The following is a 24,265-nucleotide window of genomic DNA, read 5'->3' as shown; positions in this document are numbered from 1 at the left end:
TATCATGTTCCCTTGTCTCAAGTTGTATTACAAAGCTATAATAGTGAAAACAGGGCGGTATTGTCATAAAAACAGACAAATCAGTGGAGTTGAATAGAGAGCCCAGAAATAAACCCACACATGTAGTCAATTATTTTACAACAAAGGAGCCAAGAACATACAGTGGGAAAAGGACAGTCTCTTCAATAAATGGTGTTGGGAAAATTGGGCAGCCACATGCAAAAGAAGGAAACTGAATAACTATCTGAAATTCCTACACAAAAATTAGCTCAAAATGGATTAAAGATTTGAGCGTAAGACCTGAAAGCATTAGAACTCCTAGAAGAAAACATAGATGGTAAGCTCCTTGGCATAGATCTTGGAGATCATTTTTTGATTCTGACTCTGAAAGGAAAAGCAACAAAGGCAAAAAATAAGTGGAACTATATCAAACTAAAAACCTCTTCACAGCAAAGGAAACCATCAACAAAATGAAAAGGCAACTTACTGAGTGGGAGAAAATGTTTGCAAATCATATATCTGATATGGAGTTAATATCCAAAATATATAAAGAACTCATTTAGTTCAGTAACCAAAAACAATATGATTAAAAAACGAGCAGAAAACCTGCGTAGACATTTTTCCCAAGGAGCTATACAGATGACCAACAGGTACAGGAAAACACTCTCTATGTCATTAGTCATCAGGGAAATGCAAATCAAAACCACAGTAAGAAATCACCTCACACCTGTTAGAATGACTGTTATCAGTAAGACTAGAAATAATAAATGTTGGTGAGGATGTGGAGGAAAGAGAAACCCCATGCAGGGTTGGTGGGAATGTAAATTGTTGTAATCACTATAGAGAACAGTATGGAGGTTCCTCAAAAAATTAAAAGTAGAACTACCAAATGATCCAGCAGTTTTATTTCTGGGTACTTATATGAAGAAAATAAAAACAACTCAACTAAAAAAGATAGATGCAACGCCCCTCCATGTTCATGGCAGCATTATTTACAATAGCCAAGATCTGGAAACAGACTTAAGTGTCCATTGATTGATGAATAAAGAAGTGCTTATATACAATGGAATATTAGTCAGCCATTAAAAGAAGAAAATCTCCTTTGTAACATGAATCGACCTGAGGGCATTATGCTAAGTAAAATAAGTCAACGAAAGATACGTACCATATGATATTTCTTACATGTGGAATCTAAAAGCAAAAAAACAGAAAAAAACAGAAAAACCTAGCTTACAGAGTAGTGGTTGTCAGAAGCAAGGGTTGGAGGGTGGGAGAAATGGATGAACTCTATTTTTTTTTAATAAATCGAATTTTTTAAAAATGAACAACACTAGACAAATCCCATTAAAGAGACGTTCAACAAAATACTTGACCAGTTTTACCCAAGACTGTCAGGGTCATCAAAAACAAAGAAAACCTGAGCAACTGTATAGCCAAGAGGAGCTTAAGGAAATATGATGGTTAAATATAATGTGGTATCCTGGATAGGATCCTGCAACAAAAAAAGGTCATTATGTAAAACTAAGGAAATTTGATTAAAGTATGGACTTCGCTTAATAAAATTATATTTATTACTTGTAACAAAAGTACCATACTAATAGAAAATGTTAATAATAGGCAACACTGGGTGTGGGGTGTATAGCAACTCTGTACTGTCTCCTAAGGTTTTCTCTGAAATTGCCCTAAATAATAAAGTTTATTAAAAAAAAAAAAAGTACTGAGTCCCTCAAGTATTTTTTTTTAAACCCAGAAAACATGTACTTCACAACTTTTACCAGATTTTTGCTCATATTCCACTCTTAAATACATATTACTCCTGGAGCAACACAAGTTTTAAAAACTAGTAAAAAAGTGATTTGCTTGAGGGTGTTACATAACTGGTTCTTGCAAACAGGCCCAGCATTTATTACGCTGCATTTGCTGCTAGCTGCAAAACACATAAATAAATAAGGTGTGTTAAATATAATCTAAGTCCTTTACTATCATTAAAAGTTTTTAATCTTCAAAGTCCACCAACATTCTTGTAAAAACAATATTGACTATACCTTTGAAAGTGTAATTTGCGACTCCCAAATTCTTTCTTTAATAGAGTCTTATTACATTTTTATCATTTAAAGACAGACGTTGTTTTCAAATAAGTCATTTGTCAATTTTCAGAACAGTCTTGTCTTTGACACTTGAGTGATGGTTTGGTTCTCTTTTTATTACTAAAGCAAGTGTCACTGGGGCTGCACATGAAGGAAACAGCATTTATTGCCTCCAACCCAGATATTTTCTTGGCTGGCAGCAGGGAGGGGTGATATGTTCTGAATATTTTCCCTTACTTGCAGTCATACTTGGTTTTGACAAAATAAACACATTATTTTGTAGATTTTAATTAAAGTGAAAATGTGCACGGTAGCAAACCCAGCCCTAAACAGTTTCAGCCTTATCAACAAGAGGAACTTAAAGCCTTGCTTTTTGTTTTTAGCTTTACTTTTGGCCTATTAATAGATGAAGAGAAAAAAAGATGAGCTCTTTTATTCTTTGAAATTTTAAACAGACTTTTTTGAGTGAATTAGTATAGAGAAAATATTTGAAGAAACTGACATTGTTAATAGCTAAACCATTACTTCAGTAGTCTCTGATGTTCCAAACTTGTGCCTTCCACTTATGTAACCTCATTCCTCTTTTAGCTGAAGTTAACTGCCATGTCACTAAATCATAGAAATACCAAAAAATTAGACCAAAGATGTTAGTTTTGGAATTGTATATGGCAGGTGGTTCAGGTGATACTCAAAGAAAATACTAGTTAGTATTAGGCGGCTTTTAAGGTTAAAAATTAATAGCTTGGGTCAGGGAGGGTAATAGCTCAGTGGTAGAGTGCACGCACAAGGTCCTGGGTTCAATCCCTAGTACCTCCAATTAAAAAAGTCAGATTAATAGCTTAGGGAGTGGTTTAGGATCAGAAACCCAACATAAACAGTAGTCTCAGTCCTAGAATATTCTCCTTCATGTAGGCCCATCCCAAGGCTGCAGGAACTTCAAGGAGGAAGTGTTACAACTTGGATAATGACATTTGGACAGTTGACTTGCTCAGGTGGATTATTCAGGCATCACATCTGCTGTGAAACCTACAATCCAGGTGACAGGCTTTGAATCTATGCAGTATGAAAAGGAGGACATCTGATGTCACTTAAGAGGAAGTGTGAGTTGTGTGAGTATACTCGCCCACTTTGACAGCCACATGCTAGCACTGCTTGTAAGATAAATTTTGTGGTACTGTATGCAAAATTTCAAAGCATTTTCCCTGAAATAGCTGTCAGTGTTTAGGCAAACCTAAGTGGTAATTTTGAGCTCCATTTTAAAGGATGAAGGAAGCTAAAATGTACAAACTTCCAGTTATAAGACAAAAATGTACTAGGGGTGTAGTGTACACGATGGTAAGTGTAATTAATACTGCTGACTGTTATATATGAAAGTTGTTAAGAGAGTTAGTAAATCCTAAGAGTTGTCATCACAAGGAAAATTTTTTTCTTTTATTTTGTGTTCTTATCAAATGTAGATGTTCATTAAATATCCTGTGGTAATCATTTTATGACGTATGTAAGTTGAATCATTATGCTGTATACCCTAAACTTACACACGCTATATGTCAATTATATTGTAATAAAACTGGAAAGAAAAACAAAACTATTAGCAGTGTATTAATTTGCAAAAATACAAGATTATTTGGCTGTAGTTTTATTGATATGTTTTAATATTGTAGAAATTCAGGGGCAAAGTTATTGGTAAGTATATTGCTAATCTGAAACATTACTGAATAGGGTACTTAATCATTCAGCTAAAATTTGTTGAGCATTTAATATGTGTATGGCACTCTCTAGGCACTGGGGATATAGCAGTGAAGACAAAGTCTTTAACCCTATAGGATTTACTTTTGTGGTGGTAGTGGGGTAGAGAGACAGGGAATCAAAAAGTAAGTTAATATATAGCATACCAGTTGGTAGTGAGTCATTTGGAGAACAACAGTGCATTGTAAGCGGAAGCGGGGTTGCCACTGCAGGATGGCTCTGGAGGGTCAAATGGAAAATATCTAGCACTGCAGATAACTTAAATTCTGCCATAAAAAAACAAATAAGCAAACAATGAGCTGATGTGCCTGCATTTTAAAACAAAGAACATAATTTTTTAGTAGTAGAAAGTTACAAAAAACTCAGGTAGGTTTTGATGACAGTAAACAAATATTACAGCTAAAAATCAATCATAAAATTCGGTGAAGACTTTAAAGTTTTTATATCATATTAAATGTTTTACTTCGGATTCACAGGGTTTTAAAAAATGCCTTTATGTTTTCTGTGTGTTTTTGTGTAGAATTAATTGAATATGGTTTTTAAAACTTTATAGAATCATTATTCTATTTCTAAGTATTTAAAAACTCTTTTCTTATGTCTTTCCCTTTGTTCTTTTTATACATCATATTTCAGATTTAATTTAGTTCTTGAAATTTACTTCAGTTGGAAAGAAACTTAGGTCATCTCATCCAGCTTCTTAACCAGTAGTGGAATCTACTGAACATTGGTAGTGATTGGGAACTCCACATTTAAAGGGGAATCAATTCTCAATTAGATAGATGGGAAAGTATTGTATTCCTATAGATGTCTATGCTTTGGTCCAAGTCAAGTCCATTATTCCATAAAAGAGACAGAAATTTTGACAGCTGATTATCTCTTCATACTTACCCTTCCTTACTGCTAAATATTATTTTCTCCAAACTAACTTGCCATGGTTCCTGCAGTCTTACCTTACTGATTAGCCTTTGTGTCCTGTTTCACCTTGAATCATTCTCTTCGCTAGGCTCCATATTCTTGGTGATTTTCTTCCTACTTCTTGGATGATGCCTGTCCAGTCTCCTTCATGCGCTTCTCTTCCTCCCCAGTTTCCTTAGATGTTGATGTTTTCGAGTTTCTGTGGGTCTTACTTCTCACTGGGCAATCTCATCTTGTCCCGTGCCTTTTATCCGTAAGCGGATGACTCCTAGAATTTCTGTTAGTCTGTTGAGCATTTCCACTTGGATATCTGACAGACATCCCAGTATGTTCAAAACTGAGCTTATCAGCTTCCCTAAACCGTGTGTCCTTCCAGTGTCTTCTAACTCTATTATGAGTGTACTGTCACCTAAATAGAAAATGCAGATGTGTTCCTTGACTCCTATCTAATCAGTTATCACTGATTGATGCTAACTTCTAAGTATTGTTCTAATTCATCCTTCTTTTTCCATCTTCATTGTTCACTACTGTAATTCAGGACCCCTTATTACTACAACAGCCTCCGAACCTGAAACAGTCATATGAGGTAGGCAATGGTGGTCATGTATTTAACTTACCTATGATAGGTAAGATTCAGAGACATTAAGAACTCAGATCTTTCTAGTTCTAAAGCTCATGATGTTTTCACTGTATCATGCTGCCTTGCTGGCATTATCAGATTGATACCGCCTTTTACTGGAGGAATTTAGAATGCTGAAAATGAAACCTGTTACTTTAGATTCTAATGTAATATTTCAAAATACATTTAGATAGCAGAGCTGTTGTAGCTTATCAATTTATGAGAATTAAAATCTCGCCTTAGCCACATTCTACCTTCTATGTAACAGGGTTAATAGCTTCAGAGAATTCAAATTTGGAATTTGCATGTGGAGAGTTAAAAATTTTAAGGCTCTGGCAAGAGTATTTTATGAGACTAATAGTCTTTGTAGCTAACTGTTGAACTAATCAAGTTCATAATTTTGGGAGGGGTTGGGATTTTGTTTTTTAAAGAGGATTTAAGTTAGATAGCTTTTAGTTAGTATTGGTGAAGAAACGTTTTGAAAGTGGGACAGAGTACAACATCTTAGAAATTCTGGCTGTTTTCTGTAGAGATTAGTTTTTTCCACATTTGTCTTAGGGAAAGAAAGGAGGTATTCTCAGCATTGCTTTAAAATTATATTTTATCATAAGTTGTGCTTAGAGGGAATGGCCCCAGTGACCCTATATACTTTCGAATATAACTCTTTAGAATTTCTTTCACCATGGATGATTGATATCCTGAATTTAAGATCAAGATAAATTTGAAGCAAAACAAACCATGAAACCTTTAGGGAAAGAGTACATGTTGTCTTTATTAAAGTGGTAGGCAGGGAAGCTAAAAATTCTTAATTTGGCTTCCAGTAAAATTTTAATTTTGTTCACTTCATTTTCCATTTGAAGAATGAAGAAAATAGTTCCCAGCAATCTGCACTACAAGATTGTTCTCCAGACAAATAATTGTTATTTGTCTCAAAAGAACATTGAGTCTTGGACACTCTGAAATGCTATTACTTTATTGTAACTGTCTTCTAGGGAAGGAGCAAAGAAAAGATATTTTAAACATCCTTTCATTAGTGTTATTTGTAATGAGTTAATAGTCTGCATCGACTGTATACTATATTTTATTGATTCTAAGGGACGTTTTCCAATTTTATTCACTGAAATTTAGGTGTATCTAACAGTGGCATGTCATAGTTTAACTGGCACCTTCTGTTTCTTGGTGGGATACAAAATATCAGTCTTAAAATCAGTTATGTCTCAACTTCGATGAAAACAGTATATATCTTCATTGATATTAAAAGTAATAACAGGAACAATATTGCGATCTCTCTTCCTAAGGATCACTGTTCTGGTAGCCTCTACTTTCTTGAACATGACCAAGAACTGAAAAATAGGCAGAAGAGTATTCTGATGCTTAAAATTGCTGTTAAGAAGCTCATGAAGTAAAGACCGTGTACTTTAACAAAGTATTCCATTGTCTCTGAGTAGAAGGCCTTATTTTGCACCTCTTCTTAATAGATACGGGTATCTGATTACAGCAGAGTCCACGAGGATTCAGAAGAATAAACTTTAAAAATATGCACATACATGTTTAAGTGACAGTTCTAGGACCTGCTGACCATCAGCTGAGAATGAAGGTGACCATAAACAAAGTAAGAATTAAAATTTATTTTTAAAAAACAGCACAAAACACAAAACTGGCCATATAACACTATTTCAGGAGGAACAGACAGCTTGACAAGCACAGATCACCCCCGATTACCGCTTAGAAGAGATTCTTCATCAAAATGCAGTCTGTCCGATTCCACTGGCACTTTCTTTAAGGGACAGTTATATTTTATTTTAATTGGGGGAACATTTGCTGTTGATAAATTTTCCCCTCTTGTGGCTTAATGAAGTTGCCAGAACATACTTTGCCCTGAAAGTATCAGAAAAACTTTTCATACTCACCTGTCAGGCATCTGAAATAGGCTTTGATTCAGCTCTTGCGGTGGTCTCTGCCCATATTGCTAAGTGGCACCAGAGTGCTGTTTTTAGGTCTTAGGGCTAAAGACTGGGCATAGGTTGTAGGAAGGTGTTAGAGAGGAAAGAAAAAGGAGAAAAATGTAGAGAACACATTGTGGTCCTGAAGTGTTTCTAGAAGCTCTCACTGAGCAGTTGCGTGCGTCCAACTGCATTATTTTTGTTTGGGATAAACCCAGGTTATGTATCTCCATAAATTCTTAGCATTAGGGGGCCTTTGGGGACATTCCCCTAAGACATGTGAATTCTGAGCATAACTTTGCTGGCTGCAAGCACCGTTAGCCTAAGAGTAGATGTTAAGTTCTGTGTACGGGCAGGTTTCCAGCCTTTACTAATTAGGTTTTGCCTACTTAAATTCTCCTGGCAGTTTCCCTTGGCCACTGTGTTCTTCATTCACACTCTGCCCTAACCTGTTTTGTCTGTCGTCGGCTTTTGGTCTCTGCTTAGGCACTTACAGCTTTTCTTTCTAAAGAAGCCTTTAATAAAGTATTGATTTATACATTCTTTAGTTAATAATTTATTGTTAATTATAAAAGCAATTCACATTCTATAGGAAATATAAAGAGAAAAATACTTTTCATCCTAATACTAGTGTTAACACTTTAATGTGTTTTAGTCTAGTCTTTTTTTTTTCTGGGTTTATGTATTTTGTTTAGGGAATGGGAGAGAGAAAAATAAGTAAAAAAGTTATTTTTTTAAATGAGAATCTTCTCAAACTTGGTACTGGCCATGCAAAGTAATTTTTTAAATAAAACTTTTTTTTTCCGGAACCATTTTAGAATCACAGAAAAGTTGCAGAGACAGTACAGAGATTCTCATACATCCTTCAGTCAGCTTTCCCTAATGTTAATCTTTTATAGCTACAGTACACTTGTCAAAACTTAAGAAATTAACACTGGTACAATACTATTAACTAAACTACAGCCTTTATTTGGATTTCCCCAGTTTTTTCACTCATGTCCTTTTCTGTTCCAGGATCCAATCCAGAATACCATACTGCATTTTAAAAGAACAGCTTTGTCTTTTTTCTGCGTAACTTTTTATACCATGAACATTTTCCTTTGTCATTATATATTCTTTAAACAATGCTTATTAATGGCCCCGTAACAGTTCATCAAATGGATAGCTAGATGTACTCTGACGTAAATATTTCTGGTTAACTTTTGTTTTTCCTTGCATTTTGTGAGTGTGGGGAGTGTTAGAAAACAAAGTCAAATATTTTTATTAGTGAGGTGCTTGAGTTAGGTGAGTTTACTACTAGATTGTAACAGTAATTCTGAATGTATTGCTTAAAAGTGGAAAATAAATTATCGAGTTTATTTTCCTTAGAGGATATGTTTAAGAGCATTTTAGACTTGAGACTAATGCAGAAAGTCATAGTGACCTATTCATGAAGCAGTTTTTTTTGAGGGTTTTTTAAGAGTTGTGTAGCATTTGGCTTAGTGTATTTTGACCAGATTGTATGGTATGTACATGCTTTAGATACAAATAGTCAATATTAAGCTTATAATAAGTCTAGTAACTAGTATGATAGCCATCTGAGTTTAGTAATACAGATTTATGTATTTCCTCTTATACACCTGTGTATTCTGTTTCGAAAATTACTTTTTGTTTACTTTTCTGTTATTCTTCATTAGCACTTATTTAGTTCTAGGTTAAGCGTATTATATAAAAGAGAAGATGCTTAGAGATTTTCTTGTATGTCTTGTAGTGTTTTGTTGATGTCTGTAAGTTAGGTTGACACTGAATAATTTGTATATTTATTTAACATGAAATTGAAGTTTGAAAGGCTTACATTTAGTGTTTTGTTATTTTAAAGAAGGAAGCCATAAAGCCAAATGCTTTTTAAGAACTAGTAGGGGTATCATACTAAGGGAAAACACTGTAAAATTCATATTTGGATTTTACCTTTTATTGTTGGTCAGTGTAGTAAAACCTCATAAGTTAGATAGTTATTATGCTAGAGTTCATTCCCTGCCCAGGGACTAGTGTCTGTTAGTAAATTTATAAACTGGAGGTTTACTGTGAATTTTAAGCAGTCACTGGTTAATTTGACAAATTGCAAGAATTTATGTAGAAATAATAACTGAGTTGAACAATACAAACATGGAATTCTGATGTATAATGCTTACAGAAGACTGAATGCACTATCTCCATAATATCAAATATGCATATTCATTCCAATTTTCAGAGTTAATGATGGATGCTTTCTGGAGAATGGCCGTACTTTTTTACTGCTATCTTACAACCGCGTGTCCTCATTCTGTGGTGCAATCTGTGAATTTTTAGTGAAGAGAGCTTCGTGATCTGTCAGATAGATTGTTCACCCCTTGATGTTGCTGGAGGACAGTATTTGATTTCCTTGTACATATTTTAATATTGCAACATAGGGCACTTAAACTAAGACTTTCTCTGGGAGTTCCCAAGGCTGGTATTTTTTCCTGTGATTGAAGGTGCTGGGATTGTTGCCATTGGTACTGATTACATTAGAATTAACCAAGGCAGAGTGACTCATCTGCTGGGTTTGCACATCTGTAGGTGTGTTTTTATATCTTAGGGCAGAGATTATGGGTACCCAGATTTAATTGTGTAAATTTCATCACCAGTGTTTCTGGGTGTAAGTATGTTCCAAGATTGTAGATGATTCCAGGATTGAATTATGACTGTTATTAAAGGTAAAGATTGTGTTCTATATATAAGCCATTTTACTACCATTTTCTCAGCACTTGCTAAACACACATACACAATTGTTGATTGATAGAAAGATAAATGGTAGCTGAAGATATACATACAGATTCTTGGATTTCTGTTCCTAAAAACCAGAATGCATGATTCAAAGTGAGTTTGTCAAATTCAGTATGAAATATACGGTTAAAGTGAGTAACATTTTCTAGAGGTGGAAGGAGGGGGAAGTCTAAGGTTTAGGTCATCATCCTACAGTGACACTCGCTACATATCCAGATACTGTAGGGAGACTGTTTATAGATAGATACTTTGACTTACTGTTAGACTTCAGGCATCCTAGTAGAACACCATTAATTTTATTCTTAGGAATTAGACATTCTCCTTGTGTATATTCTAGATTGTCTGCTTCTATAGGAAGATATTTTGGTAGAACATTAATGGTGTCTTTAAGATCGTAGGGGAAAATGTGAACTCAGCAGTGCAAACTGGCCCTTTATAAAATCCATGAGCCTACCTTCCTGCCTCTCTCCTGTTATTTTCCTATGCATATGCTACATTTCAACTATAAGGAACTTCTCTTCTGAAGCAAGCCATGCATGTTCTTTTAGGCCTCTGTGCTTTAGTATGCACTCTTCTTGATCTGGATTAGCAAATTCCCATCTGTCTTTCAGGACTGACTCACCTCTTCTAGGAAGGCTCCCTTGTCACTTCTGTCTTTCCTTTTGCTCTGAGTTAAATGTTCTGATTGCACTGGTGCATGGGTCTGTAACTCTGCCTTGTATTTCTTTTCTTGTTTATCTTCCTCACTAAACAGTAAACTCCTTGGAATCAGGGATGGTATATGTCATCCTTGTTTCTTTAACTTTTAAGTCAGTGTCTGACTAAAAGAGTTGGAACTTAGAAAATACTTGTTGAATGCTTTAATGTGTAGATGGAGAAATGAATGAACTCATTTTTTTTCCTTCCTTAATACTGGATAGCTGTTTACAAATCATTTTTATCTACCAAGTAACCTTTATTAGCTTAATTTAAATAGCTATGTCTGAAATAAAGAAATGTTACTTTATTAATATTTTAAATTTATTCATAAGAAAATGAATTGGTGACAGTTTATACATAAGCATGCACTTAATATTTCTTGATCATCCTGGTTGTACTTGTCTCTTACAGAGAAAACAAAAATGAGAGGAATCTGGTTTAAATTGCAATACAAGGAATCTAGATTAGACATAAAGAGTTTCCAGAAAATAAAATACGAGATATTGAAGTGATTTGTAAGTAATGTAATTGATTTTTTTGAGAGTTAAAAAGGAGGAGTGGATGGAGGGTTGTGAATTGCAAAGTGGTTCACCAACATTGCCCTTAGTAAAGTGAAAAACTTAAAGTAAGAAAATCTATTTAGGGATATATAGGTACAACCATATTCATGGATAGATGCTTCAGAATACTGGGGTACTTTTTTGGTTTAGTGTGTACATGTATATTTAAAATTTTCAGCTAACCAAGGGAACTGTGTATCCTTACTTGTCACAGAATGGTTCTTGTTTAGATGACTAGCAGAATGTACTGAGAATCTCCCCCTTTAGCTTTTTTTTTTTTTAACTTCCTTAGAGCAATATAAATAGTAAAAAAATCTTCAGCAGTGTTAAGAATAAACAGAAAATTAAGGCATTTCAATTAAAAAAAAAAAGATTTATCCAATAGTTTAAAAATAATCAACCAGACCAGTGACACAGAGAACAAGGCTTTTGAATGCTACTCTCTTGATTGTCTTAATATAATTAAATATGGCAGTTAGTTATGCCTAAAGTACAGTTATATTGCTATGCTTCTAACTATAGATATTCTGTCCTGGCTGTGTTTGAACAGAACTACTGTAGCGGAAGCCAAACTCGCCCTCTGTGCTAGTGAGCTGAAAGAGCAAATATACCTTCCTGAGCCCCAGGTTTATAATCACACTCGTGAATAGAGCTCAGTGTTCTCTTTGCTTGTCATTCTGCAGGGATCGTGTTGGAATAATTTAGGACAGCTTTACTAAATTTATTAATGCAACTCTTGTTAAGAGGATGGGGCTTAAATTCTAGGCTTTTGTGCTTACAGTGGGAAAGACTCTATAATATAAAAGACAGGATTTTACCTGTACTGGTTATATAATAACGCCTGTCTTTTTAAATACTATGTATCTTTCTTAATGTCTTTATGGCCAGAATTTATTTGGTTTTCACAATAACTGTGTGAAATAGGTATCCTAATCTTTTAAGTGAGAAAATTTAGGCAAAGAAATTTTGACCAACTGCCAAAAACTTACAAGTTTTTTTTTTTTTTTTAATTGGGGTGGGGAGAGAGGTAATTAGGTTTATTTATTTATTTTTGGAGGAGTTACTGGGGATTGAACCCAGGACCTCATGCATGCTAAACATGTGCTCTGCCACTTGAGCTGTACCCTCCCGACTAAAAACATACAAGTTTTATAATAAATTGTTGTTACAATTTCGATAGCTAACATTTCCTACATGCTTACTATATGCTAAGCACTATTTTAAGCTTTTTATGTGTATTAATTGATAAGAACTTGGGCTTTGGAGTCAGATCTGGATTTAATTCCGGCTTCCTCTTATCAGCTGTTAACCTAGGGAAAGCTACTTAAACCCTTCAAGCCTTAATTTCCTCATTTGGCACATGGAAATAATGATAATACTACCTCATAGGGTTGTTGCATGGATTGAGATTATCCAAGTGAATCAATGTTTGGTGCACAGTAGGGGCTTTAAAATCAGTTTGCTGTTTTACAAAATGGAGTGTTAGTAGACAGGATTTAGTGTAATTTTTAGCTTTTTTGATAATTTTCCTGGTAAAATCACTATCCTTCTTGAGTATAGACTCATAGTTGATGATGATATAAATACCTGTTTTATAGAAAAACATCCATGTTACAACAAGATTATAGCTCTATGTAGTGGTTCTAAGTACCTCTTCCCTCTCACTACCTCCCAATCACCTTTTGGTTCTAAACCTTCCACTAGTCAGAAGAAATCAAAGAGGATTAAAAAGTCATGGAGAGTACCCAAGGTATTCATGCTCCAAAGTCAAAGGCGAGACATCCTCAGTCCATTGGGTTGTATTCATTCAGTTGTTTGGAACTCAGAATGTATTTTCTTACAGATAATATACTTTTTAATGAAGCACATAAAGTCTTTTAATTCCTGATACAACTGATACACTGTATATTTGCACTGTAAAACAGTAAAAAGCAAGCAAAAATTTCATAATACTTTGATACCACGAATACTCGGAGTAATTAAATCAGTGAAACTATATTGTTCATATATATTGATCCCCCCCCCCCCCAAAAGGCCTGGAGAGGATTCTGGGAGGATAGAATAGGAAGCATCAGGAATCTGTCTCCCCACCTACATGATAGTTGCATTGGCAGAATCTGATGTAACTGTTTTGGAACTCTGGAGTTACTGAGACTTGCAGCTTCCAGGAGAAAACTCAGATGTGAATTGCGGCCATGCCCTACTCCCAGCCCTGTGGGGCTTGCACACAGCTTTTGGGAGATAGGGTAAATGAGGACCCTCTCCTCCAAGTGCCAAGAATTTATACTGGGATCACAGATTCCTGCTTCTGGTCACAGAGATGCAGACAAAGAGGTGGACAACTGTTGTTATTGTATGTACCTGCATTGTTGCAAGCCCCTCCTCCACCTGTTGAAGTCACTTCCAGGAGATTTAAAAGACTGGCAGCCTTCCCCCCCGCCCCATTCATTCTTCTCTTTTTCCCCCTTTGGGAGCCAGAAATTAAAGACTAGGACATTCAAAAACAACTGCATATACAAGGAGAATTAGAAAGTGACAACACATGCCCAGAGAGAGGCTCAGAAAAGATCTGAGAAGAACTTGAGTTTACACCTCAGTCTGACCCTTGGCAGAGGCAGCCTTTAACAGTCAAAAATTTAAAAAACAAAAAAAACCCCAGCAAACCCTGGAGAAGGAAGAGAATATTATTTCCAGAATTACCACATTTATTAGGTTCAGATGTCTAGTTTTCAACAACAACAACAACAACAAAACCACAAGGCATACAAAAAGATAGGAAAATATGGCTCATTCAAAGAAAAAAATAATATTAGACAAAGACTTTAAAAACAACTGTCCTAAAGATGCTCAAAGAACTAAAGGACAATGTGGAAAAGCCAAGAACAAAAGAAACATCAATAAAGAGAAAACATAAAAAGAAACCAAGTAGAAATTCTGAAGCTGGAAAGTACAGTAAATAAAATGAAAATTTTAGTACATAAATTCAAAGGCAGATGTAAGCAGGCAGAACAGAGAATTGGCAAACTTACCAGCTCCGAGAAATAAAACAGTGGAAAAAAGCAAGCAGAACCTGTGGAACCTGTGGGACACTGTTAAACAGACCAACATACATATTGCAGGAGTCCTAGAAAGAGAAGAGAGTTGGGGGCAGAGAGAATATTTGAGGAAATAATGACTGAAAACTTCCCAAATTTGATGAACGACATGAACATAAATAAACATCCAAAGAGCTCGTCACGCTCCAAGTAAGATTAAGTCAAAGAGACTTAGAACAAGAGACATTATAGTCAGCCTTCCAGAAGACAAAGGCGAGGAATCCTGAGAGCAGCAAGAGGAGAGCTCATCATCATGTACAAGGGGTGCTCTGTAAGATTATTAGCACATAGCTCATCAGGAACTTTGGAGGCCAGGTGACAGTGTGCTGATACATTTAAAGTGCTAAAAGAAAACAGTCTGTCCACTAGGAATCCTATTACCTGGCAAAACTGTCCTTCAGAAGTGAGGGAACAATTAAGACATCCCCAGGTAAACAAAAGCTGAGGGAGTTCATTACCACTAGACCTGCCCTGCAAGCAATGCACAAGGGAGTTCTGCAAGGTGAAGCGAAAGGACACTATAATAACTTGAAGTCATGTGGAGAAATAAAGATCTCAATAAAGGGAATTATAAAAGCTAGTACTACTGTAACAAAGATTTGTAATGCATTGTTTGTTTTCTACACAACTTAAGAGATTAATACGTTTAAAGGGAAAAATTGTTAGTCTAGAAGCTTATATTGCTGTAACTTCAGTTTGTAATTATTTCCTACATAATTTAAGAGGTTAATGCAGTTAAAATAATTATTAGATTACATGTTGCGGCACACAGTGTATAAAGATGTAATTTTGTGACATCAGTACTGAAAGGAGTGGGGATGGAGCTATGATGGAGTAGAGTTTTTGTACGTTATTAATGTTAAACTGATATAAATGCAAAAAGAACTGTCACAACTTTAGGATGTTAAATGTAGTCCCTATGGTAAGCGCAAAGAAAATAGCTGTAGAATATATACAAAAGGAAATGAGAAAGGAATTTAAACACTTTACTAGAACTTAATACAAAAAAAGACAGTAATGTGAGAAATGAAGGACAAGGAAACTTAAAGCATATAGAAAACAAGTAGCAAAATGATAGACCTAAACCCTCCTTATCAGTATCAAAAGACAGATTGGCAGAATGGACAAAAACACACGATCCAACTGTATGCTGTCTACAAGAGACTCACTTGAGATCCAAAGACAAAAACAAATTGAAAGTGAGAAGGTGGAAAAAGATACTATGTGCAAATAGTAACCAAACAAGGGGCAGGGATGGCTATACTATTATCAATCAAAGTAGAGTTTAAATTTTAAAAGGTTATTATGGACAAAGAAAAACGTTATATATTAATAAAATGTTCAGTAGAGCAAGAAGATAATAACAATTATAGACATTTACTTACCTAATCACAGACCACTGAAATATATAAAACAGAAGCTGATGGAATTGAAGTGAGAAATAGTTCTGCAAGGAGAGTTGGGAGGCTTTCATGCTCTACCCACAGTAATGGAGAGGACAACCAGACAGAAGACAAGTAAGGAAACAGAGGACCTAACACAGTGGACCAACTGTCTCTAACAGGTACATACAAAACACTCTATCCAACAACAGTGTACACAGTTTTTTCAAGTGTGCATGGAACATTTTCTAGGATAGACCATATGTTAAGCCATAAATTAAGACACAAAACATTTTAAAAGATAGATATCATGCAAAATATCTTCTCCAACCACAGGGAGTGAAGTTAGAAATCAACAACAGAAGGAAAACTGAAAATTTCACAAAATTGTGTAAATTGAACAACACACTTTTAAACGATCAAAGAAAAAAAATCACAGTGAAAATCACAAGGGAAATTAGGAGATACTTAGGGACAAATGAAAATGAAAACACAATATGCCAAAACTTAGGCTAAGGGGGATTTTGTAGTTACATAAATGCTTACGTTAAAAAGTAAAAAAGATCTCTAGCTTTATAACTTAAGGAAATAGAAAAAGAACAAACTAAAACCAAAGTTAGCAGAAGGAAGGAAAGATTAAAGGAGAGGTAAATGAAATAGAGAATAGAAAAAGTCAGTGAACCAAAAATTTGTTCTTTGAAAACATCAACAAAATTGATAAATGCTTAGCTAGGATGGACTGAAAAAAGAAGGAAAGACTCAAATTATTGAAGTCATGAGTGGAAGTGATGACATCACCATCAACTCTACTGAAACAAAAAGGATTATAGAGAGTACTATGAACAATTGTATGCCAACAAATTGGAGAACTTAGATAAAGTGGGCACGTTCCTGGAAATACAAAAACCTACCAAGGTAAATCATAAAGAAATAGAAAATCTGAACAGACCTATAAGTAAGGAGATTGAATCAGTTTTAAAAAAAAAAAAAATCTCTTGACTAGAAAAGCCCTGGCTTCACCAGTGAGTTCTACCAAACAGGTAAAGAATAGTATCAGTCCTCTCAAACTTTTCCAAAATATTGAAGAGGAGAGAATTCTAACTATTCTATGAGGTCAGCATTACCCTGGTAACAAAGCCAGACAAAGACACAGGAAAACAAAACTACAGATCAGTATCCCTCATAAACACTGATTCAGAAATCTTCAACAAAATACTAGCAAACTGAATTCAGCCACATAATAAAAGGAATGTACACCATGGCAAAGTGGGATTTATTCTTGGAATGCAAGGATGGTACAACATAGGAAAATTTATCTGTGTAATATACCACATTAACAGAATGAAGGGGGGGGAAGATCATCTCAATTGATAAAGAAAAAGCATTTGACAGAGTTCAACACCTTTTCATGATAAAAGCATTAAAAAAACTAAGAATAGAAGGAAACCGCCTCAACATGATAAAAGCCATGTATGAAAAACCCACAGTGAGATTTTTTTCAAAAATAGAAAACCTATCTTAAGGGACCCTGAATAGCCAAAACAATCTTGAAAAAATAAAACTGGATGACATACTTCCTGATTTCGGAACTTTCTACAGAGCCACAGTAATCAAAACAATGTGGTGCTGGCATAAATACAGACATACAGACCAATGGAATAGAATAAAGAACCCAGAAATAAATCCTCACATATATGGTCAAATAAGTTTTGAAAAGGGTACAAGGACCACAGTGGGGAAAGAGGGTCTTCAACAAATGCTGCTGGGACGACTGGATATCCACATACAAAAGAATGAACTTGGACCTTCACCTAACACCGTATACAAACATTAACTCAAATTGGATCAGGGACCTAAATATAAGACATAGAACAATAAGATTCTTAGAAGAAAACATAGGACAAAAGCTTCACGACATTGGATTTGACAGTGCTTTCTTGACTATGACACTGAAAGCACAGGCAACAAAAGCAAAGTAGACAAGTTGGACTTAATGAAAAATAAAATTTTTACATTAAAGACACTATCAACAGAGTGAAAAAGGCAACTCATAGATGAGAGAAAATATTTACGAATCATATATTTGATAAGGCATTAATACCCAGAATATATAGAGAACTTCTAAAACTCAGCAACAAAAGAACAAACAACTTGATTAAAAAATGGGCAAAGGACTGGAATGACATTTCTCCAAAGAAGATATACAAATGGCCAGTAAGCAGATGTAAAGATGCTCAACACTAATCATTAGGGAAAGGGAAATCAAAATTACAGTGAGATACCACCTCATACCCATTAGCACGGATAATTAAAAAAAAAAAACAAGTATTGTCAGGGATGTAGAGGAACCCTTGTGCATTCCTAGTGAGAAAGTAAATGGTACAGCCACTGTGGATACAATATGGAAGTTCCTTAAAAAATTAAAAAATAGAATTACTACATGATCCAGCAGTATCACTTCTGTCTATGTATCCAAAATAATTGAAAGCAGGGTCTTGAAGAGTAACTGTGCGTCCATGATCATAGCAGCGTTATTCACTATAGCCAGAAGGTGGATAAATGTCCATCAACAGATGAGTGGATTAGCAAATTCTGGTATATATTCAGCAGAATGTTGAAATTCTGACACGTTATAGCATGGATAAACTGTGAGTACATTATGCGAAGTGAGATAAAGCAGACACAACAAGATTAATATTGTATGATATCACTTAAATAAGGTACTTAGCATAGTCAAACTCACAAGTACAGAAAGTAGAAGGGTGGTTGCCAGGATTTGGGCAGAAGGGAGATGAGTTATTTAATGGGTATAGAGTTTCATTTCTGCAAGATGAAAAAGTTCTCAAGATCAGTTGCACAATATTGAATATATTTAACACTACTGACTGTACACTAAAAAATGAGTAAGATGGTAAATTTAATGTTATGTGTATTTTACCACAATTTTAAAAATTAGAAAAAGAAAAAAGATCTGAAGTGAAACAATAAAAATTTTCCAGAGTTTCCATCAGAGGCTTTTTAATATTTTCAAGAACGTTACGAGTTGGTACACTGATTCTTTTGTGTGTTTAACTGCATTTCAAAACTATAGACTTCTTGATACAGGGGTGTAGATGGATCGCCCTCACTTCTCTTAATCATATTTACTATAAATCAGCTCATTTCAGGATAGGGGTTGTGGACAGTTTTACAGACCAGAGGCAAAGCATGATGTATGTTAACTTCTGGAGAAAAGAAAACTTTGCTAAGGAAGAGGCAGTGGGTTGCTGCCCACCCTAATGTGGGATGTAGTAGCAGCTCACGGCGGGTGTAACCAAACACCTGGCCGAACTGCTGATTTTTATGTATAGGTTAAAGGTCCAAAATTACAAATTTTATTTGTGTGTGGGTTCCTGGTTTTGGAAATGTTCGTTTTGGGTATCAATCATATTTGTTAACTTAATGTGTAGATTAAAATGAGACTATTCGTAAAACCCCGAACATAACGCCTAATATAGTGCAGCTATTCAGTAACTGTTAGTGCTCATGTTTGAGTGAATTTGATTTTTTTCTGTGTTATAAAAAGTGAATAAACTAACCAGAAAGTTTCCAAAAGTATATTGGAATCTCTTGAAGCTCTAGATTGTAATTTATTGCTGTAATTTATATCATTATCCTGTGACCCTATGGCATCCTTGTTCATCCTGACTGTTTTCTGATGACTGACTCCGCTGATTCGGTTCTGGGAGGTCTTGTGGATTAGGGAGATACAGAGGGTGGATTCTAAAGAACTCAGCTCTTTGGGAGGAGTGACAGCAAGGTTTAAGAGAAGTGGCTGGAGGTGGAGAATTAGCCTGCCATTGGCTAACATGGGGTTTTAGAGCTGGAAAGGAACCTGGAAGATGGTTTAGTCTAACCTCTCATTTTATGGCTGAGGAGATAAGTACAGAGAACTGTGCTGTCTCATGTCACAGCTGTAGTGGAGAAGCTGGAATCAATGGCTCCTAAAGGTCCTGATATCCAAACAGCATGGAACACAGGTTATTGGATTTTTCCTTTTCTTAGAAAAGGCCATGTTAATGACAACATGCATACACCATATTAATTTTTGGAATAGATCTTATACATTAAATAAATTTTAATTAAAAATTTAGACTTTTCAGTTTGTTTAAATAGATGAACTAAACTAACAGTACTGCCAGAAGTCTCGTAAGAAAAACTGGTTTTAAAGAAATAAGAAATTCTTGACTGTCTTCTTGCTATTTCTAGGTTAAGTCAGCAAACAAAGAAAACATGGTATTTTGAAGTATGATTAAACTCCTGATGCTGCAGCAGAGGCTAAGAATATTAATGGCCAGATCTAGGTAAGTTGAAGTTTACTTTTTAAAAACTCATTAAGTCCACAAATTATATTTTTTAAACTAGAGATTTTAAATTTTTTTAATAAAGTCATTTTGCCTTCTGATATGCTGTCACCTCCCAATCCCCCAAAATAAGGCCAAATGGCTTTAATTAAATTAAGACAGTGTTTAGTAATTTAAAATATCTAGCACACCTGTAGCAGTATTGAGCTTCCCAAACAGTCGCTTCCTTTTGTTCTTGAATGCACCCTCGTCACTTTCCCATGTGGCTTTGAGTCAGGAGGCTAGGACATCTATCTGTGTTTTTGCTGAGCTGTAAACTTGGCTGGGTAAGAGGATGAGATCACATGGTTCCTCATCAAGTGTTTACAGTATTGATGTATGTTATTAGGTCTTACATAACTCAGATGGTCGCCAAGTATTAATCTGATTGTCATAAATGCAGGATAGCTATTTAGTATCTTGCCTTTCCCCCCGACCTGGGAGTTTGTACTTCAGGAGAAGTCAGAGGTGTGGGTGAAAACTCCACGTTAAAAAAAAAAATCTTCTCTGTTGGAAGATTGACTGTAGCTGCCCGCTGTCCCAGCTGTTTAAGAGTCTCACTCATACTAAGCCTGCCGTTTAACCTCACTAGGCCTCCTGCTTCTTTTTTGCCTCCATTTTCTCCCATTTCATCAGCCCTCATCTTCCTTTGCTTCTTTCCTGACCAGACCTGATGGTAGAGGCAGGTCCCTGTATTTCCAATATCCTTTAGCTTCCTTGTCCTCTTGCCAGGGTCAGTTGAACTGTCTACCCTCTCGCCTGCTGAGCGCAGCTAGAAAAATAGCAAGATCTTACTCTCCAGATTCTGCTAGATCTCTGCATACCCTCCTAAATAATCCTGCTACCTCTCCTGGGTAGCTCCTCAGGGGATGGTCCTGCCATCCCCTCAAGTCTCTCATTCTGCAAACTTGCCTTCTATTTTACAAAAGAAATTTAGGGCGATGGAAGTTCTCTCTTTCAGCTTCTCTGCCATGCTCGCCCATCCTTATTTTCTGCCTCTCTTCCCAGAGGACAGGGCATTCCTCCTCCTCTGGGCAGACTTCTCCGTCTGGGCCCTGGAACTCTTCTCTCGTCTCCCCTCTGTCTTGATTCATCGTGTAGCCGTGTCTTTCCTTTGTCTTTTCCTGTGTTCTTTAGCCTTTACTGACGTACTGATTAGAAACCTGCATAAATCTGTGTCATCTTAAAATAATACATAAGAAACATATTTTCTTTTGAAACCATGTCCGTCCATACCCTGTCACTCTAGGCTTTCCTTTCTCACTGTGTTCTTGAAAGAGCCTTTTCCAGTGTCTGGAAGACCACTTCCTGAGCTTCCATTTGCTCACTGCTGTTTGCCCTCTGCCTCTACCTAACACTCCGCCTTGGACGGAACCCTCCTTCTTGACACTTTCTTTGCTTAGTTTGTACCATTTTGATTGTTTTTCTTCTCCTTCACTTGCTTTACTCTAGTACGTACACATTTCCAGAATTTCAACTGCAGGCTGCTTTTTATACTGTCTGTGAAGAGGGTCTTCTGTTTTCTAGCTTCAAATACCACACGTGTCCCAATATTTTACCTCTTCCCTCAAACCCGTACTCATGTACTTAACTCTCTATTGTGTGTCTCCATTTGGTGGTTCTCTGCAGTCTCAGTTTAGCATGTCTAAAACTGTGTACTCACCACCAGCACTCCTGCCTGAGGAACTGAGAAGGGCTTTCCCATCTCAGGGAGTGGAACCAGCACCCTCCATCTGCCGCACTGGAAACCGCCTCTTGCTTCCTGTGTGCCTAGCCAGCCACCCAGTGCTGCTGACTCAGCTTCCAAAGTATTTCCTAAATATATCATTTACATCTTTACTCCTACTATTGCTGGTTTTCTTTTCCTTTTCTTTTTTTTTTTTTTTTTTGATATAAACAAGATTTTTATTAGTGAAGTTAAAAACAAAGTAGCAAAAGATAGTACACTCCTGAGAATTGGGAGCAAGCCCAGCCAAGAGAAGAAAAATGGCGATTACTGGTTTTCTGGTTTTAAGTCTTTGACATATTTTATTTTTCAGTAGTCTGTAACTGGCTTCCCGTCCTCTGAGCTGAACTCCCACTTAAATTTATTCTGCAGATTGAGTTATCTAAAGTGAGGTCCTGACCACTTCCCTGTCCTGCTTAAGATTCCTCAGTGGCTTTCCATCATGTGTAGGATGAAATCCGTCCTCTCTAGTGTGGCATACAAGGCTTTTACGTCACATGTTAGGCTTTTCATTAATTGTTTTTGTCCTGAGCTGAAACATCCAGTGTGGTTAAGGATGCATCATCACTCCTGTACCCCTGACACAATCCGAGGTGCTGCCTTAACAGGTAGCCTGTGAAGGTGCCAAGTGGAGGAATGATTTTTCTACTCCTTTTGAGAAATAGTTTAAAAATATTCACTTGAGGCATTACTTTTTCAGCAAAAGGCACTCTGTAGTTATCATTTAGCCCTTTGTGTTCACGAGGAGGTCAGTGGTGAGGACGGATATGTAATTGCAAGACGACTTTTTTGTTTGTTTTTTGTTTCTATCAATTATCTGTCTGCTTAAAATTAAAAAACAATTCTTCTGACCTCCTTTTCATCCTATAATTTCTTAAACATTAATTTTTAAAAATTAAACACTTAATGGAGCATCTGCTATGTCAAACAATATGCTGAGTGCCCTTGAAAATTCAGAAGACAGATTTCCTATCTTCACGGAGATCACAGTGGAGTGGGTGGTGAGACTGGTGGACATTACAGTAGCATGTGGTAAATGTCCATTTGCACTGCAGGGACGCTGGAAGCAGGCTCGCATCAGGTTAGTCAGAGCCCCAGATCCCCAGCTTGTTGAGGATGCTTTATGGTTTGGCTCCTGCCTGTGTTACAGCCTTACAGGTACCCTGGTCGTCCTGGGTGCCTGCTTTCTTCTGACCACAGTGCCACCTATCATGACCTTTGTCTCTGCATCTACCCTTTTATCTGTCTCAAGTGCCTGTTTCTACTTTTTGCTTAGCACACTGTTTCTGCTCACCTTTTAAAGTGCCAGCTCAAGTGCTGCTTCCTGCCCTGCCTGACCCAGAAAGGTAGTGGCTCCCTGCTCTGTGCCGATGGAACTCTTCTCATACTCTTAATATAAGGTTCATCAAAATGCATTGTCTGTTGGCATCGCTGTCCTTCCCTTAGACTCATGACTCTTCAGAGGAGCATCCTGTGACTTAGTCATCTTTACACCATGATACTTAGCTGGTATATTAGAGCAAAACACCCAATATGAGCCTAATTTAACTTTACTATTTTATTTATAACTTCTTTTGGTTAATACACTAGTATACTTTTTCACCTGCTTAATACTTAGACCTGCAGCATTCTTTATCTTCCTTTAGTGCAGTTCATTCAGCTCACAAGAGGCTTAGAGCACCTACTATGTGCTAGGTATTGTGTTAGGCACGGGGAATGCAAGAATGAAAAAGGTCCATCCCTGCTGGGAAGGAGCTCAGAGTGGAGGGAAGATAGATCATTAAACAGACAGTCTATCACAATTTCTACTAAGTAGACAGAATGAAAAATGCTGTCACACTGGGAAGCCCAGGTGCTTTGGGGGACACACAAGAAGTATAACTTGACCAGTTGGTTGGAGGCAGAGAAGGCTTCCTGAGGGCACTGTACTCTTGAGTTGGATTTGAGAAAGGGGCAGCATGGAGGGGTGTGAGAGGACCAGATGCTTGCGGGAAACTGTTCAGTGTGAATGGATAGGGCTTGAAGCAGAGAGCTTAGACTCGATCTGTAGACAGGAACCAGGTTGTGAAGGACCTTATGTCACACTGATGAGCTTTGCACTTTTTCCTGAAGGTGGTGAAGAGCCCCTGAAAAATTTTACGCAAGTTTTAATCAGAATTCTGTTTTTAATGTTTAGTAGTTTCTTGTGCTTCCTTCCCTCCCCCTTTTTCAAATACTGTCACATTCATTCTGATTCTTTCCCTTGTTTGCAAGTGAAGTTTTGAGTTTTTCCTTTGTTTGATCACTTGGAGTGTTCTTGAACACTTAATGTCACTATAACCTCTTAC

General features: G+C 36.4%; 1 protein-coding gene across 4 annotated transcripts in view; it reads left to right on the top strand.

Annotated features, from left to right (window-relative positions):
• Positions 1–24,265, top strand: part of FRS2 (fibroblast growth factor receptor substrate 2) — a 104,332-nt gene that overhangs the window by 69,841 nt on the left and 10,226 nt on the right. For 3 of the 4 annotated variants that reach the window (XM_074375440.1, XM_074375437.1, XM_074375438.1), the window contains one exon: positions 20,079–20,173. The gene's annotated coding sequence lies outside the window, so the exon portion shown is untranslated. Of the gene's footprint in view, positions 1–11,204; positions 11,309–20,078; positions 20,174–24,265 lie in introns of all 4 variants that reach the window. The other variant, XM_074375439.1, reaches the window with a different exon arrangement.

Source organism: Camelus bactrianus, chromosome 12 (assembly GCF_048773025.1).
Source record: "Camelus bactrianus isolate YW-2024 breed Bactrian camel chromosome 12, ASM4877302v1, whole genome shotgun sequence".
Lineage (NCBI taxonomy): Eukaryota > Metazoa > Chordata > Mammalia > Artiodactyla > Camelidae > Camelus > Camelus bactrianus.
Note: the sequence above shows the minus strand (reverse complement) of the source record. Positions and strands in the feature narration are given on the sequence as shown.